Below are 14,338 nucleotides of genomic sequence, written 5' to 3' on the forward strand. Positions count from 1 at the left end.
TTCTTTTTGGCAAATACCAATTCTTCTTCTCTTACATATAGTAAGATACTTTGCAAAAGATTATTTTTCTACTGAATTTATTGTGTGGCCAAAGAGCAATAAAAGAATGACTGGAATTGATGAAGAACTACAATAGCTTAAGCTGGCACTTTCTTTTTCCACATCAACTATGGAATTTCCACAGTTCTTCCCATGGAATGGTCACATATTTGGAGGAAAAAAAACACCTGTTTTATATATATATGTATATATATACATCTGCATTTGAGTTAGTATTATATGAAATTCCAATGCCAACGCAAGCTTATTCTAGTCCTTCTCTGGAAAAACTTAGGAAAATGGTAGCAAGGCACACAAAGTCAAATCTGGCTTTAAAAACMTTCCTTTTTCCAATTCACATCACAGCTCCTCATAAGATGGTGGAAAACAAGTAGCTTGGGATAAAGAAACCAGCAAATAAACAAACATTTAAAACTTTGGAAAATAATTCCACTGGTGTGATTTAAATTATGCAAACTACATCTAAAGTTTTATTCAAGCATCCTAAAGACAACTTGAATCTCCTCACTGAGTTCAGGGGCTGCTGGATTAGTCCCACTGAATGGGTAACTGGAGTATTAATGAGCTTGCTGTGACACTAGGAGGGTAATATTCTGCCTGGGAATGTTCCCAAAGCATATGGTGTGTGCTCTTGCTGAGACAAGCACTGTTGAGTGTTTTAGTTATTATAACTCAGTGGGCATTTCAGGCAAAAGATTTCCCACCTTATCCTGGAAGCTTCTGCACAGCAGGTYCCACAGAGGGTCCCTCCCAAGCTCCTCAGCCCAGCCCCACCACCAGCAGAACTGTCATCCATTGACCCAAGCACAAGTTGTCCTGCAAATGGCAACGATGATTTTATCTAGGCCTTGCTAAATTAAGGAAGAATATTTATCCAGCAGCAAAAGCTTTTTATTATTTYAGCAAAAGAAGAATGTACCAAGCATCTGTCTTTTCTTCTGAACAGGAAGAACTGAAGGTTTTAGGAACTGGAAATTTGTTCTTCTAGTCAGTTTTTTCTTTCAAGAATTATTTTTAAAAGCACCTTCTTTTGTAAAAGGAAGTGTACATGTAGATGGAAGTTGTTTTTATTTATTAGTGAAAATCAGAGAAGATAATTATGCTGATTACTTCACTGTAGGACTGTTTGGGAGATTCAAAGACATAGAATATTAATTTATACATTCAGATATTGAAATTTAAAACTGAACTTAGAGAAAAAATTCTTAACTAGAATTTGCCCATAATGCCTTTTCCCAAAACAAGTCTCCTAGTTGAACCAGGAATCAAATCATTACCATCATGTAATAATGCTAAATTTAAAAAAAAAWTTAATTGTAAATAACTATATTTAAGTTACCATTATATAACAATGGTATATTAAATAAAAGATAAATTGAATTAGATGATTTATTGCCCCAAACAACTGGCAATTTTCTATTTATTTTCAAGAATAGGCTATCAGCCTGCTTTATTTTAAAATATGGGAGAGATGTGGACTAACCTGTAAGGGCAGCCATGCCAAGTCTAAAAAAAGAAAATCCCTGTTYGTTGTTACTACTACACAGTGGCATTTATAACATCACATTAAATTTCAAGGAAACTGTAAAGATATCCAGCTTCCTTGAAAAAACCATAGCTCAAGATCTGGGAAGGAGCAGCTTGGACAGGGAAAATCACCTGCAGCTGAAGTGGGTGATGATTTTCCATCACCTTTCCACAGGACCAATTGGGTCAGCCAGCACAGAGAGAAGTACTGGGAGGCTGTGGATCACAGGGGCTGGTTGATCCGGGCAGTGCTCCATGGGGAAGCCGGGATGATTCCTGGGTCAGGAGGTTCCCAGGTCAATAGAGAGAGAGCTGTGACATTGAATCAGTTACAGTGCATGTGTCCACCCAAACCACAGCCTGCTGGGAAGAAAGGGAGAAAGGAAGGGAGGGAGGCAGGCAAGCAGGAAGACAAGAAGGAAGATGAGCAGGAAGGAAGGAAGGAAGGACAGACAAATCCAGGTTCAGTGTGTGACAGCAGTGGGAGAAAGGTGAGCAGGAGAACAAGCCCAAAACACCCCATAAAGTCAAAGGCCACAAAGAGCAAAATCACTTGCAGAAACATAACTGGAGTATTGTTTTCCTTGTTTTTGCCCCCCAGCAGTGGAGACAGGAAAGAYTGCATTCTCACCACCTTGCTGTGGGGTTGGCACTGAGCATGAGACCATGTTTGCTTTCCCCATTGAGCAAATGCTGGCCCAGCAGTAAYTCTGTAAGATTCAACAAAGGATGAAGCAAGTTATGAGAACCGTGCCTCTAAGACTGAGACACTAATAACATTACAGGGACATCTGAGGATACTGTAGTACTTAGCAGAGTATCAGAATCAACATCATCCTCTCTAAGTTATACAAATGAAAGAAGGTTATTTAGTGTCCATCTGGTTTTGTTCAAGAGATAGTAAATTATTATTCCTCAAATGTCTGCTGAAGGCTTTTCGAGCTGACAGACAACAGGATTTTTCCTAGCCTACAGATGTCACCTTCCATGTTATCTGAGACCAAAATGACGCATTCCCACTTTTTTATATCTTTCTCTTTAAGGCAGGGTGATTGCCTGTTTATAGAACATGGATACTAGTACAGCTCAGGGAACAAAAATTAACAGGCACTGWCCAGCAGAGGGAGCACAGAAACGCAAAAAACCCTCATCTGTAAGGTGAGGAACTTTTTCTATTAAAACCCACAGTAACTGGCAATCTGAGTTTACTGTTGTAGCACATGGCATGGAAAAGACAGAATTWAAATAAAAATAGAGAGACGTGACAGAGGAATATCAAACAAATACACGTAGCAAAATAATTTATTCCCTGTTGTTTTCATCTGAAATAAGGGAAATGTAACTTAACTGCTGGAAGAATTGAGGTTTAAAAGAAGAGATCAAGGATGATCTCGGGAAAAGTGATAACATTTATTTTTAAATGCTGATTTTAATTTAAATAGAACTGGCTGCTTTGACTGAAAGACTCAAGTGGTGCTTTCAGTTTGATGGTGCACTTCCTCTTGTTCCTAATGAAGTCATGTATTACAGAAATAACTGATGCACCCTTTCATTCGGTGTATGTGTAATTTTTAGAGTTCAACAATACAGAAATCTTACTAGATACATCCTGTTTTCTGTGCCTATTACACATTCTAATCTAATCAAGCTCAAATATTTGTGAATTCAAAAAAAAAAAAAAAAAGAGTTAATACTTATTTTTATAAGAAATTACCATAAACCAGAGAAAGAATCTGTTACATTTTGATGCAACTTACATGAACTACAGTAATTATAGAAACAATGTAATACCTTAAAATTGTTGCCATCTTAAATGCAGACATTTCTCAGGGTGCATTTCATTAATATATTTATACCACAGGATTTTTTAATTAGTGCACCTAAATTCTAAGTTGTACCACTGACTGTTATTTGACCTTTGGCAATTCACAGTCTTTCTAAGAGAGTTTCTGTTATCTTTGTAATGAAAATCATATTGATTTCACAGCTGGGTACAGTGTAACAGCAGCTTTGCCTGCTGGTAGAAAGCGGTTGAAATAAAAATATAATTTTAAAAGGAAAGAGAGAAGAAAGAACTGGCTGTTCCGATCGGAAGTGCTAACTACAGATAACTCGAGACAGAATATTTTCAGTTTAACTCTTATTTGTTTTCCAAAGAAAAAGCCAAGTCTGATGAAGAGTGATTAGCTATACTTTCTGTTAAGCAAACTTAACTTCTCTCAATAAAGTAGCAGTAAGATTAACAACTGAAACAAAACATCTACACTGCTAAATATTGAARATGTCCTTATCCAGCAGATTGTTCATTTTGTTGTATAATGTYCTAAGGAAATGCAGGCTCATTATCCATTTACTCAACTATTACCCTTATTTCCCCAGTAATTTTTCAATCACTTAGACAATTTCAACTAAATCTAGAACAGTGAAAGTCATAAAGATGTCAAAGACTTTTGACCACCAGATCCAGATTGTATGAAGTTTAATGGACACTTAATAAATTTGTTAGTCGCACATGTCCCTGCTCACTAAAAATAACTCCAGAAGTAGACTGGAAGCAGGGCATCGCAGGAGGTTTCTCATCCCCATTTTTCCTGCTTCTGGCCAGAACAGTTTTTGCAGTTACCAGGAGGGGCATGGGCAGAGGTTATTCTGTGCCACCTCACATGATTTCCAGGGGTGGGAGAAGGGTCCCTTCTGGGTCATGTAGTGAGGTGGAGGGAGTGGTTGGGTGTTGTTGGGGTTCCCTGTGGTGAGTACTCRCATTTGATATTGTCCCTCTTACAGTTTGTTGTTGTTATTTTTTTAAACTTTATTGCTTTTTCCAGTAAATTGTTCTTATCTCAACCCATGATGTTTACCTCTTGTGCTTCCAATTCTCCTCTCCATCCTGTCACAGGGAGAGGGAGACAAGGAATAAGTGAGCAGCACATGGTTTAGAGTGTTTCAGTGGGAATGGGAAATGCCATTCCTAAATCACCACACCAATAGTGGTTTAAAGACACAGAATCTTTWCACTGACAGGACAAGTAGATCCACAGAAAGCAAAAGTGTCATCAGGGGAAAAGTCGGAAGAATTACTTCTTAAGCAAACTAAAAGTGAAACTTTGTTTTGCTTATATACTTGTGTATTCCACAGTCCTTCTAGAGTACCTTATTTCATCAGTCYGGCATAAATTCATTTATTTTTATATAATTCTATTTTAGTAAGGTGTTAAGGTCACAATAAACTTATTAAATTATTTTAAAAACATGATGACTTCACAAAGCATGTTAAAATTGTAGTCAAAACTGCCTAACTTCAAAAATGTCTCATTAAAAGTTCCTTATTATGACCAAAGCGTTCTCATGATCCTCTACAGTCATATAAATCCAACACATTAACTTTTAGAAGGTTTTATTGTCTTTTTTCCATCTAACAAATACAAATACCTTTTGCTAAGCCAAGACAATCCCCCATCATCCCACAACAGCCAACAAAATGTCTAGTACARGCAGGCTCTTTAAAAGCCCAGTTCATTTTCAGCTATGTGGCAGCCCCTATCAAAACCTGGAACATGTGTGGATTGTGATCAGCAATTAGAAACAAAAAAATGAATTAACCTCAGTCACACATGGACACATACACACACACACATGTGCATCCCCAAACAAGCAGAGAAACCTGTGTGCAAGAAGATACTCAATGCCAAATCAAGAAAGACAAGGACACCAGAGGGTCCAGCAGAGGGCTACAAAAATGATGAGGGGAACAGGGCATCATTCAACAGTAATGCTATCCTTTAATGAGGATAGGCTGAGAGAGTTTGGCCTGGTTTGCCTGAAGAAGAGACAGCTGAAAGGAGATCTGACCGATGCACATAACTGTCTTCAGGGCAGGTGCCAAGAGTGTGGGGCCAGACTCAGTTCAGTGGTGCCCAATTATGGGACAAGGGACAACAGGCACAAACTGAAGCTCAGTAATATCTGAATAGAAGGAAAAATGTGTTTACTTTGAAAGTGACAAAGCAATGGGACAGGCTGCTYAGAATGGTTGGGTCTCTGATGATAAAGCTGAAGGGAGGAATCAGGTTTGACTTAAACCTGGGTGAGGGGAAGAGGCCAGCCAGCCACATTCAGTTGATRAATCTGGAACCTGTGGGCACAGTGGTCTCCCAGGGTCTGCATCTGAAAAACCCAGTGAAGGACAGACAGTGTTTCCCATGAGCCAGGACCCAAGACCCAGCTGAGCACCAGGGGCAGTTTGTTTGTCAGTCCTGATGGCTGATGGTGYCCTGCTTCAGGACCAAGATCTCCTGACGTCTAAACAGCTGAAGGGTAAAGAAACAGAACAGTCAAGTCAAATTTCTATGMCATTCTGCAGCAGAAGTGCTATGTCCCAGTCATATTACAGGCAATGTAAAGAAAGTGCATTCAAGTTATAATGTACCAAGAAAAATAATGTCCAGAATTAAACAAATACATCAGTTCTAAACTTTGTGTCAGGAGTATGTGTGCTTGAGAATTGTGATTTACAAGTCATCAGTCAGCCACCTGGCCCAATCATTTTATTCTGGAAGATTCAACTGCAAATACAGTAATAAGGACTTCTAAAGTTATCTCTGAAGTGTCTACAYTTTATCCTTCTAGATTTTTAATGGATTTCACATGACACATACAATTTTTGAGAACTGAAGTGCTACTTCTAATATTTCCAGTTAAATGAAATCTTTAAAATAGAAGGGATGATAAAGTAAAAACCTAAAACTATATTTAGCATTTTGAATGCAATTAGGGCAATTTTATTCAATTGATTTCTGAAGTTCCCACATGAGTGATCTACAGTGGTATCATTCACTACATTACTAACAGGTGCTGAAAAAGTAATTTTAAACAAATGAATTTTATCACATTATCTGTTTTTTCCCTATTACAGCCAACTTTCCAAGTACTTCTGTGCAATTATCTAAATGAAGGTATATCAAAAAGTACTTTTTCCAAGATGTATTTCCATTTTTCATTACAAGATCACTGGAGTAATAGCATTGTTTACTCTCTTYTCTATAGAAGGATTTTATCACTGCTTGAAGACACGAATAAGATAGTGTAAGAAGTGTACATGAATCCTATCTTTTAAACTACAGTTTTACTACAAGAATAAAATATACAGAAGAACTAGAAGGGACCTCCAGATTATACCTAATACATTCTCCTGCCTGCAGGAAGCAATTATTCAAGTACTCTGATCTTACAGATCTCCAATTGAGATGGAAATCCAAAGGCTTGCCAAGCAATCTATTCCCTATCCACACCATTAAAGTTTTCTGTAATTTTAAAAATAAATCTTCCCTGCTGTAATTTAGCCTATTACTTCTTGTTCTACCAAACAGAGGCAAAGGAAATAGATTGTTCTTTTCCTCCTTGGAGCAACCTCTTGTATTATAGTGTCTTCATTCTATCTTTTCTCTGTCAGACTAAGCTAACATAATTTATTCCTTTTTTTYCCTTTTAGGTTATAATTTCTACACTTCTGTCTTTTTTTGTCACTCCCCTCTGGAATGCTTCCCGTTGATTCTCTTCTTTCTTCTTTCTTCTAGAAGCCTGGTGTCTAAAACCGGGCATGGTATTATAAATCAGTATGAAATTAAGATTTGTTAGTTCCAGATTTCATCTGATTATTTAAATAATGAAGGTAATGACCCTCCCTGGAGAAAGATACCAAAGCTGTCATTCTAATAATTGTCCTACTGGAAACCAAAGTTGAAAATTAGATTAATTAAAGCACAGTTCAGTGAAAATCAATCTAAGGAAACTTGTTTTCCTTTTGGATTTGTGTCTTAACCCTGATTGACCAAACACCTAAGAAAACACTAACTCTGATTCAGGTTTGCTTGCATTATATTATTTCTAGGAGCTTTCTGGTGACCACTAAGAATGAAATTCCTATGAAGTCTTTCCCTCACTGCTGTTTATCTGCCTGTAAGAGCATATTTCCAGATTAATGAAAATACAAACAGGGAAGCTACCCAGGTAGGAGCCTCTGGGATGATGGCTGGAAGATGGGGGAAGAAGGAGCAGGAGGTGACAGTCCTAAAAAGAGATGGTGCAGGTTTTAATAGCTGATTCAGGATTAGGCAGGGATTTTATAACTAGTTCTGTTGACTCTGACAAAACAGCCTCTACCATCAGCCCACCTCATCAGCTATTCTGAAAAACAGTATCATTTCCTAAGCCCTACTTCACAGGCTTAGACCAGTCTGTATGGTTTCCTTGTAACATTTGTGAGGCATATAAACAATGCCTTATTACATCCTATCTTGGTGTATAGATTTGAGATCTCATGTAGTAATAAATTAATAAAATACATAAGATATTCATYATGTAAGATAAAAGATCAGCCTATTTATTCATTCCTGGAGGACTAAAGAACAAATACTTGTGTCACCAATGATGATACCAGTTCCACTGGTAAGACTTATGATTGTGACTCTAGGATTTTGGTAATAAATAAATAAGTGAGGGGGTAGTAATATTTCTATTTGCATTAATTTGAAAAATTTCTGTAGCAGACAACATTTTTACAATCACTATTGGTAAATGTGTTTGGTATTTCCGGTTACATTGAATASTGGGGATTTCAGGAACAATGCCATAAAACTTGAACAGTACATCAGCTTTAAGAATCTGCTTCAGCATATTGAGGAACTGCCATATTTGTTTATAGTTACTCTGATAMCTTTGATTTTAAGAACTACAAAAATTGTTAATTTCAATAAGCTGTCTTGCTGTTATGAACCAACTCTTCAAATGCATCCACTTTTTTTCCTAGTGATTACAGAGGAACTCCGGAGGTTATTCCTGCTATCAACTATCCAACATTAGGTACTTAACATGGTCTCCCTTTTTTTTTCTTTGCCAACGTTAAGACACATAAAATACAGTACATAATGTGATCAGTGAAGGGTGGGGCCAGGAGACCAAATGGGAGAGGTCTAAAATCTCATGAAAAGCTTTTCTACAGGGCAAGCAATGACTGACCTGAGAAATAAATTGGAGCAAGACCAAAGACAAGGCTGCTAAAATAGGTTGAAGAATGGAGCAGGCGAGAAGAGATAAATACGATAGCGAGAAAAAAGCAGCTTGTCTTGGCTATATAAGAACAGAGAAAAGGACTGGGATATATTACTGGAGGAAGTGACTGTCTCCTAGGCCAAGATTTTACTATGCTAAACACAAACYGAGATGAACAACCCCATAAATGAAATTAGGCTTGGTTAGTTGAGGAGAATCACAGCAAGACATAGGGACAGGCATTAGAATAGACTGGCAGAAGTTGGGAAGGTTGTGGCAGACAAATACAGAGTGGTGGAAAAAGGTCAAAAAGGTGTCTCAGGCCCCAGATTTATTCGTTGCTATAAAATGTGCATTTCATCACAACTGAGGATGGCCACGTGAAAAGAGTAGCCTACTTATCAGCTATTCCATCACATCCTGCTAGCAGAAGTGCTCTTTCCACGTACAGCATTGCAAAACAGAGATTGGTCACTATGAAAATTTTCTCCTTTTAATAACCCTTGACTGGACGTATAGTCAAAGTTTCTAAAGGAACAAAAAGCTACTAGGTGAACTAGGTTGATCTCGCATCTACACAAACACCACAGACTCTTTTTTCARTAATGACTGCAATAATTTATATGTTTGAAATCTTATTTGAAGATGGGTACACTATTGGTAGTTACACTATTTAAAACTTCTATGCCATTCCTAGCTGAATTTTACTTTACTTTTGAAGCACTGGCACTTTGCATGCTGTTTTTTTCTTTGCATGCAATAGTTCTGTTCTATCCATAAAATTATTTATTTGGTGTAAGCAAGCTTCTGTCTTCATAAAATTAATTCCATAAAGATATTTACAGACAGCAAAGATACAAGCTCACATTTCCTACCATTTTTTTTCTTGCTTTCAATTTGATTCCTGAAAATGGGGCAAATTTCTGAAGTAGACAAGATTGTGGACAAAGAACCCATAAAGTTTTACTTACACCACAGTAAGAAATTGATTAACATTGTTTAAATACATTGGCTGCATATAATGTAACTAAATAAAATGTGGGATGAATTTGCAGAAATTTCAATATTTGAGTTTTACTGGATGTGACCATGTAAGCAGGATGTAATGTTTACTTACAATAAAGCCTGTGTTAAASACATTGTAAAACAACATTTTTCAAATTGCAATTAGTTCAAGGCCAGGGAAAAGGCAAGTAGCACACCAGCTTCTTACAGGTGCAAAACCAGACTACTGAATTCATGCAGTGAAAAAACATTCCTGCAAGTGCAAAACCTGCTTTAGCCTGTGAATTTGGGACAAGGCAGAGATACATGACATTTTGTTACTTGGCACCAGTTCTCRGAAGGTTCAAAGGTACCGCAGAGCTCCACCATCTGCAGTGACGCATTTGCTGGTAGTTAGTTACATTTCTATTAACCCAAACTTTTGCCATAAGTCAAGGAATCCTAGCCTTATTATCCTGACAGCCCTTGAAACCTGCTAGTTCACCTCTTAAGCCTGAATGAGATTCCCATTACAGGAAGCTCCCTCCCTGCCTCACCTGCAGGCTGAAGCACAATCCCTTCATCAAGTGCTTGGAAAAAGGCAGCTCAAGACAAGAGCATTTGGCATAGGCCAGGATGTGCTCCTCAGCACGCCCCAGTGGCACAGCAAGTAGGAAACTCCCCTGGAATGCAGCCATTCCCCACTAGCTTGCTTGGGCAGCTTCCTGATCAGAGGTTTCTGTAAAATCCACTCCCACTTCTCCTCCCACACTCCTGAGGGAGCCTCTGAACCTTGAGCTGGGCTGTGACTTCCTCCAGGCAAAGGGCGTCCAGAATTACGCAGTGTGATGCAGAGCAGGGGAACAAATAACCTGTCTCCAGCATTTCAGCTGTAGAGAAAGATACAGGTCTTCCTGCATCTTGACACAACCCAGGAGGAAAGAGTAGTTCCATACCAATTAATGCTAATTGAGATGATTAAAAAAAACACAAATAACCAAACAGAATATTAATTWCTTACATTTAATGCCTTTCCTAATTTATTTTTGAATTTTCATCTGCAAGATGAAGCCTTCAAGGGCTACTCCATCTGTGATAAAACAGGTGCTGGTAGTTGCTGCAAGGACCTACTGCTCGCCACTGCTTTGGGGGCGTTCCATTCGTTCGTCATTTTCACCTACCTGTCAACAACCTGTTAAGGAAGATATGGAATTGGGCTCTAGACAAAAAATCAAATTGAGATGAAGGACAGAGATAGAAAATGACACAATGTTTGGAGAGAACAACATGGAATAAGCCAAATGGCTTAGAAGTTCRGGGGCATTTCCCCATTTCCTGTGCATGTTGATTCATCAGACTTACCTTTCTTCTCTCGCTTTTATCTAACACATGTTTGCAGCTTCAACCCAATCTTGTCAAGTTTCTCTCTGTTCCTGAGAAGGGGCATAGTGGTAGGAGGTCCAGAACAAGAAGATGAGGTTATTCCTCTGTTCACATGACAGTAAGCAAATTCACAGACAGAACTTAGCATGCATTATGTAATGACATTCAGTCAGAATTTGTACCTGATATGGATTTGATACAACACTTGGAAGATTTTTCAGAATCTGTCAGCCAATTTAATTTAAAAGTTCTGGAGCTATTTAAAAAGCAAGCTTACAAAAGTGTAAATATGGCTCTCATTAGAGCCATTTTTAAGTAAGAACACCAAAGGAACTTACTGCATTTAAATGCTGTATGCAACACTGACTCACGTATCGACCATGACCAGTTCATGGAGAGTCCCCATACGCAGCTGGCAGTGCCAAGCTGGTAACTTACAGCTTACTCGGTGAGGCTGAGAGTTGTTGTCCCAATTGCAAATGCAATGCAAACTGCACTGCAAACTTCTTTTTTAAGTGCTTCAATTAACTCTCAAACAAGTGAGGAGAAATATCAAGGGAATGTGAGGGTGGGATCCATCTCATCCACCTTGACAAACCTACATCAATGAAGTTTAGAGAGTGATTCATCTGACTAAAAGTAGATGCCTGCTTTAAAATGAGTTGACTCATTTTATGGATAATATTGACTGTTTTGACTAGATCCCCATTGACCGTGACTCCAGGCCTACCAGCTGCCTCTCCCCACTCTAAAACAGGAGAGAAATTCAATGAGTTTGACTGAAGGCTAGGGATATTCCAGGACATGTTCAAGTAAACTAGTAGCTCATATAGACTGTCTTCCATTTCTCATTTTAGAGGATATATTGATGATTCTACAGAGACATCATCACAGCAGAAATTATACCAAGTAAATATAGTCATTAAATAAGCATTAATTAAAAATTAGGTGAAAAAAAAAGATAGAAAGGAATTATTTCTTTTTTAAAATCTTCCATTAGTATAGAGCTGTATTTTTTACAATATTGTTTGCTACTGTGCATATACATACCACCCAAATAAACACCATTCATGAATATTCACCAAGAACCAATGAAGTATTTTTATGCAATCAAAGTCCTGGCACATTGGGAAGATTGTATGTTTGATAGTTTTCAGATTATATCATAGGCATTGAACTATCACTTATAAAAAGACTTCAATCTTGAAATTTCAAAGCTATTCAAATAGAAATTATTTTCTTAACTATGGGGAAAGAGACTTATACGTCACAACTTTTTTTATATTCCTGTGAACAGCGTGTTAGTAATGCTTTTATTATATGCAGTGAATATAGGCATAGGTTTTGGATCACAGAACCTCTTCTATAACAAAATTGAAGAGCCACATAATTTTTCTATTAGACCATGATATAATTTAATCCAAAGGTTGAAAGCTGATAAGTATTTTTCACTTCCCCATTTAGCAAATCCCATTTCCCCTTCCCCATAATTCTAATAAAATATAAGACAGCCTGTGGATTTGTTAACATACCACTGAGGAAAGGAAGAAGATCTATTATCCACCTGTTTTATCATAAAGAGGGAAGCATTATCAAACTAATGATGTAACACTGTATTGAAGACAAAATACAAGAAGCGTTTTCAAGTTACCAGAAGTTAAAAATAAGGTGAATCTTTTTTTTAAAGGATTGTGATTATCCATTCCCTTGTATTTGTCCTGGTACGCGTACTTGTGGAAGTTGCTATAAAACTGTGAATAGTTACACTAGAAGAAAGAAAAATCATATATTCCATTAATATATGTATCCTGTTTATTAATTTTAGTGACACATAAAGTTCATACTGTTTCTTACAAAACGTATCAAATTTGATCAGTCATGAAGAGATAGAKGACTTTTTTCCAAGCACTATGTTTAGAATGGACATACTTCTTAACAAAACACTAATATATATTAGCTTTTCAATTTACACAATTATACTTTTATAGTAATGCACAGCTCCCCTTCCAGCCCTGCACAACACAGAGTGCAGCAACATCACCTTCTCAGAAAGTTTTGCTAGTGCTGAAGTTAAGCAGAGTGTTGGAAATGGAAATTAGTACCACTTGGATGACAACTATCATCTAACTCCAAAAGATGCCTATCATCTAACTCCAAAAGATGCCAAGAGCAATCATGTATACTAGCTAGCTACAGACAAGTATGCATTAACTATTAGCATATAGAAAACTCACAAAGGAAAACAACAATTTACACTCTTGAAAACAACAGGGCCACTCCAAAACATCTGCCACTTCCTACAACCTCCAGTCTCATCATAGGACAACAGGAAGGAAAACATTCCTCAAAGCAGTCCTGCTCAATCATCCTCTTAGGTCTTTCATGTCTTCAGGAGAGAAGCCTGCACTCTTTGAAAACAGATCCATGCTTTTTAAAGTTGACTCTTAAGAACCAGATTAAAAAAGATATTCAGATCTTATGGTTCTTCATTGAAACTTGCACTCCTCAAATGAAAAGTCAGCTGCCASCTTTCAGTGTTGAAATGTGTAGGTGCCCCATCTCTGGCACTAGAACTCTCTGAAAATAAGGGTTTGAGCTGGTCTGCAGTGGTAAATTATTGCCATTTGTTGGTCTTTGCTTCTCTTCTCTGATGAACAGGTTGAAAGTGATCCCTGCAGGGCTGCTAGTTCAACTCCTCATTCAAAGCATCTCCAGCTAAAGCATGTTGTTCAGTCAGATTTTTACTATCAAGGCTTGAGATTCCCCAATATTGACTGAGAATCCATTCCAGCATTTGATTATCCTAAGAGTGAAAATGCTTTTCCTTACAGACAGAGTTTCCTGTATTCCAACTTGTGCTGATTAGTTCTTTCCCTCTGTGTTGGTTTTGCTTGGCCCAGTTTTTGGAGGTGGGGGGGCCAAAAAGATGGCGCCTGTGTGAAGCTTCTGGAGGCTTCCACCATGTCCAGCAGAGCCAATTGCTGTTGGCTCTGAGGATGATGGACATGCCACTGACCAAACCTGGGCCAATTGRAGATGGTGGTTACGCCTCTGTGAAAACATATTTAAGAAGAAATCAAAACAAAGGGAGGGACACACAGTAGTTTTGCCAATGGAGGAGGCTGAGAAATATGTGAGGGGATGCAGACACCAAGGTCAGGGCAGGAGGGGGAGGAGCTGCTCCAGGCACTGGAGCTGGGATTCCTTTGCAGGCCGTGGTGACGACCATGGTGGAGCGGGCTGTCCCCCTGCAGCCCATAGTGACCATGGTGGAGCAGAGGCTGTCCCCCTGCAGCCCATGGTGACCATGGTGGAGCAGGCTGTCCCCCTGCAGCCC

General features: G+C 38.3%; 1 long non-coding RNA gene across 5 annotated transcripts in view; it reads right to left on the reverse strand.

Moving 5' to 3' along the window:
- The window catches only part of LOC130573617 (uncharacterized), a 64,046-nt gene that overhangs the window by 41,628 nt on the left and 8,080 nt on the right, over positions 1-14,338 (reverse strand). For all 5 annotated transcript variants that reach the window (XR_008965335.1, XR_008965338.1, XR_008965334.1 and 2 more), the window contains one exon: positions 10,981-11,051. This is a non-coding gene — a long non-coding RNA (uncharacterized LOC130573617). The remainder of the gene's footprint in view (positions 1-10,980; positions 11,052-14,338) is intronic.

Source organism: Malurus melanocephalus, unplaced genomic scaffold (genome assembly GCF_030028575.1).
Source record: "Malurus melanocephalus ecotype Western Australia unplaced genomic scaffold, MMel_1.1 scaffold_60, whole genome shotgun sequence".
Classification (NCBI taxonomy): Eukaryota; Metazoa; Chordata; class Aves; order Passeriformes; family Maluridae; genus Malurus; species Malurus melanocephalus.